Source organism: Chrysochloris asiatica, unplaced genomic scaffold, assembly GCF_000296735.1.
Source record: "Chrysochloris asiatica unplaced genomic scaffold, ChrAsi1.0 scaffold00176, whole genome shotgun sequence".
Classification (NCBI taxonomy): Eukaryota; Metazoa; Chordata; class Mammalia; order Afrosoricida; family Chrysochloridae; genus Chrysochloris; species Chrysochloris asiatica.
In genome coordinates, this window is record NW_006408694.1 from 714,925 (window position 1) to 720,165 (window position 5,241).

Consider the following 5,241-nt stretch of genomic DNA (forward strand, 5'->3'; position numbering starts at 1 on the left):
TGATATTTATATCCATTCAATATACTGAGTCTAGTGTGGCACTGTAGGATAAACACTTGACCTCAAGGTGATTTTAATCGCACGGGTGATGGTTCAAACTTACCAGCCACTCCTCAGACACCCTATAAAGGGTTGTTATGAGTCAGCACCAACTTGACAACACTTAACAACAACAACAATGTACTAGGAAAAAGGAAAACACAGACAAAATTCTAGACAAAATTTCAGAAAAACAGTATCAGAACAAATTGACAAAATAAATGGAAAGTTAAAAAGCACAGAAACAGCAAATAGAAGTCCAAAAGATTAATACTAAGATTTCAGAAGTAGATAACGTATTATAAAGGTACAGGTATAGAACTGAATCATTAGAAGATACAATTCGAGAAATTGAAGATAAATTTCTCAATACTAATCTGCTAATGGAACAATCAGAAAAAGAATGAAAAAGTAAGGAGATTATATGGGACACTATCAAGAAGAGTAGCTTAATTGTGATTAGAATTCTGGAACAAGAAAAGATATTAAAAGTAAATTTAAAAAGCACAGAGAAAACTGTCAAAAGATTTGATGCAAGAATTGTTCCTTAATATCACGAAAGAAAAAGACGATATTCATTCAAGAAGATCAATTAACCCAAAATGGGACAGACCCCAAAAGAAAATCACCAAGACATATAATCAGATTTTCCAAATGAAAGACAAAGAATTGTAAAGGCAGTTCAGGGCAAACAATAAATTACCTACAAAGGAGAACCAATAAGATTAATCTCTTATTCCTTGGTAACAACCATGCAGGAAAGAAGGCAATGGGAAACATACATAAAACAATGACACACTTCTAATCCCAAATTATATATCCAGCAAAAATATCTCTCAGATAAGACAGCAGAATTAGGAGCTTTACAGATAAAAGAAATTAAATAAATTTATAAAAACAAGAAAACTCACAAGAATACTAAATGGAGTTCTTTGTACAATATCAAGAAACAACTTGAAATTAAAACACATGACAATATCACTCAGAAATAAAACCAGAAGCATTCAAAAGAAAATAAACCTGCAAGACTGAAAATAGGTAACAAATGTTGCAGTTACAGAACTTTCAAATGGTGAGAAAGTCAAGATATCATGATAGAATGGATTGTTTTAAACTCGGGAAGAATAAACTACAAGGTAACTTCAAAGAAATGTAATACACCCTCTCATCAAGATAAAAAAGAAGAAAATCATAAAGATCTAGTAATCAATAAAGCAAAACCAACAAATGAAATTAAGAAAATCCATAAACAAAATGAAATCAGCATAAAACATCTATGGAACAAACAAATCACCAGCTCTACAAACAAACAAAAAAACTCAGCAAAATTACAGTAGTAAATTTTTTGTTGTTGTTCATTGGTTTTAATTGTTTTTACAACTTCATTTTTGGTTTATATTTTTCCATGAAGAAGAGACAAGGAATTGTTTTCCTTTCATAAAGAAGGAGGGGGGTGGGAGAGACAGAAGCAAAGCAACAGAATTTATCTTTATGAAAGCAAATTCTTTAGATATTTTACCAAAAAGGACACATAGTGAAAATAGATTAGTTCATTTGAGTGGTTAGTGGAAAATCTATATTTCCCAAAACAGGTGGTGCTAGCAAAGTGAATAGGGAGAAAAATGTCATATATGACAAATACATTTTTTGCAAAATGTTATTTTTCAAGTAGAAAGGGAAATGACACAAAATCTTATATATTCTAATGGGTTCTGACCCCTCAAGGCCCCAGTCCTTCTCTGATGATGCCCTGGGACCTATGTGCATGGGCCATTCCCAAACATGCCAGAGCGCTGAGGCCCCAATATCCAAAGAAGGGTGGGAAAGAAGCTTGAATGGCTGGGAGTGAGGCTAATTAAATTTGGCTTTGGAAAAATCCATCTCTGGATGCTGATCCATGAACTTCTTCAGAATCTCCTGTTTATTGTGTTTGTCAGAGGTGGGCAGTCCCATGGACTTCTATTGCTGGTCATACATCATCTTCTCCACCAAGTTGAGGTTTCACTGTCCAGATCTGACAGCTTAGAGTTTTCAGGGTTGATCTTCTTGGTATTGATCTCTGGGTCACTGGACACCAAGCAGTTCCACCATTCCATCTTGTTGATCTTCTCCAGATGCACTATCACCACCTTGCCATCCTCAATGAGCCATGAGCTCTCCTCCACCTTCACCTCATTGTAGAGCTCTCCATCAATAATTACTGACTGCCCCTTCAGCCCCACCCGGAGGTGCTGTCACTGGACATCCATCATCTCATCATTGCTTTTCAAGTGGAAGTTCACACGGAAGGCCACCACACCAGATCCAGCTCCAACAGGGTCTGGGTCCAATGGTAATTAGGCAAGTTGGCCCCTTGCCAAGGTTGGCCTTCATTTTCTCTTTGTCTTTCTCATATTCCTCTTCATCCTCCTCCTCCTCCACCTCCTGCTTTCCAGGTGAGTCAAGACTGCCATTCTTGAGCCGGTTCTCACAATTCTAGTGTCTTTTTACTGGTCAATCTCCAGCTGCAGTCACTCCACCTTCTCATCAGTCAACTCCTTGATCTGGGGTCCAGGGGCCTCTGTCTTTGCTTCCTTGGCCAATCAGGCAGCTCCCTCAGCCTTCTCCCATTGCTCAGTCTCCTGCCAGTCTCTCCTCTCCCGCCGGGCTGTCTGTACAACAGCTAAGTTGTTTTTGTTGTTGTTGTTGTTGTTGTTTTTAAGTTTTTATTGACTATGACTATGTTGTTTTTTAAAAGGTTTTATTGTGAATTAAGGGATAGTTTACATGGGAGAACATTAGTGCTACATTCATCCTATTGTATTTCATTTCATTGCAATGATTACAATTCCCTCCATGTATCATCAAACAACCAAGGGTACACCCCACCCTGCAAGGCTGCTCCACTGGCTGGCAGCACAAAGATCTTTTCCTTCCCTGAGTCCAGAGTCCACAGCCATTTCATCTCTCCATGTCATCGTCTCTGCCTCCATCTCTGGCATCACCGCTACTCTAGATAGGATCCCTTGATCGTCCCTTTTGTTATAAAACATCTACCTTTACATTTCCAACACTCACAGTCAGACCTGTAGTAATCATTCACTACTGAACCACAAGAGTCTTATCCCCACATCTTCGTTTATCAGCCCCATCCAGACAGGTTGTAAACCACTCAGTGGACATTCTATGTTCCCCTTGTACCCTTTGGAACTAGGCATCCTCTTGAAAGCTTATAAGCCAGTCACTTCTTGCCTTTGTAGACCCCCTCCCCTTTTGGGTAACCAATGTCTATGTTGCCCATCTCTGTTAACCCTGTGTAACGAGGGGGTGGGAATGATCCTCACTGTAAAGATTTATTTCCTCTTTTGAGCTACTACATCCATAAGTATAGGTCAAGTTCATCAAATTGTAGTGGATTACTCTTTTTTCCCCCTCTTCTTTCTTCTTCTAGTCAAGTTCTGATCATCCAGCCATTGAAGCCAGGTCAAGTGGGTACTCTCTGCAAGTATGGGTGTTTTATGCATCTCCCCTCACTTCATATCAGCTGGACGCTTTACTTTCCACTCTAGTCCTCTGTGACCATGTCCCTGTCTCTGGGCTCAGGAGTCCCCAGGTCTTGCCACACTGGTCCAACCAGGTCTCAACCCGGGTTGACAGGAGTCTATTGAATGTGGTTGGACTTAGCTCACAACTTCATTGCTGTTTTTCCCCCACTTCCCCTTATCAGTGACCAAAGTGGTCACCAGCAAGACTACATGTCCAGCAACAAATTCTTATCTATTAATAATGACACTGAAAGTAAATTGATTAAATGCAACAGATAAGAGAGAGAGAGAGTAACAAAATGGATAAGAAAATAGGACCCACCAATATGCTGCATACAAGAGAGTCATCTTAGACCCCAAAATAAAAATAAACTAAATATCAAAGGATGGAATAACATACATCAAACAAATGACAATCAAAAGAGAGCAGGAGTAGTAATATTATATTCTAATAAAATAGATTTTAAGGCCAACACCTGCATAAGAGACAAGGAATGACATTAAAAAATTATTAAAGGGTCAATCTAACAAGAGGACATAATCATAATAAATATCTATGCAGCTAGTGAAAGAACCCTAAAATACATAAATTAAACAGTAACAGAATTTAAAAGAGAATACACATCTCTACAATAATAGTTGTTAGGTGCCATCAAGTTGGTTATAACTCTAGCAGCCCTGTATACGGTTTCCAAGGTGCAGCTGGTGGGTTTGAAGCATTTAGCAGCTCAGTGCTTATCCTACAGCACCACACTAGGAGACATTTATCTATCTAACTGATAGATAAATTATCGTGAAGACACGATAATTAGACACAGAACACCTAAACAACACAATCAACCAACTTGACCTCATAGATATAAAGAGAACACTTCAGACCACAACAACACAATACACATTCTTTTCTAGTGCATATGGAATAGTTCCCTGAATAGATCTATAGGAGTAAATCAAAAGTATTGCTACAAAAACTATATTAAAAACATATATCAAATCTGGATCTATATGATTATTGTTATTATTTTGATACGTTTTTGGATTCTATTGGCAAAGATTTTATTGAGAATTTTTGTTTTTATACATAAAAAGTATACAAAAAGATTTATTCTATATTATGAATAATATAGTTGCATAGAATATACTCCCAAGTCAAGGTAAGTACCAAGTTTTCTTTAGGATACATTCATATATGTCAGTAATGTTAATTTAAAATTGACAACTAGCATACCATATTATATCATAATTTCATTATTTAAATTATTCATTTGATCACAATTTTGTTCTTTTAAATCTGTTGTTAAGTGCCATTGAGTTGGTTCCGACTCACAGAGACTCTATATAGGATGTCCGATATCTTGGCTGAAAGCAGAGAATATCAGAAAGAGTTTATCTGTGCTTTATTGACTACGTAAAGGCTTTCGATTGTGTGGATCATGACAAGCTATGGACAACATTGCAAAGTATGAGTATTCCGAAACACTTGACTGTGCTCATGAGGAATCTGTACCTGGATCAAGAAGCAGTTATTCTAACAGAACATGGGAACACTGAATGTTTTAAAATTAAAAAAGGTGTGCGACAAGGTTGTGTTTTTTCATTATACTTATTCAACCTGTATGCTGAGCAAATCATCCAAGAAGCTGGGTTCTATGAAGAAAAACGTGGCATCAGGATTGGA

General features: G+C 37.4%; 1 protein-coding gene and 1 pseudogene across 1 annotated transcript in view; both read right to left on the reverse strand.

Moving 5' to 3' along the window:
* Positions 1 to 5,241, reverse strand: part of XKR4 (XK, Kell blood group complex subunit-related family, member 4) — a 674,599-nt gene that overhangs the window by 153,177 nt on the left and 516,181 nt on the right. The gene's annotated exons all lie outside the window — the stretch shown is intronic.
* On the reverse strand, positions 1,891 to 2,714 carry LOC102833330 (annotated as a pseudogene).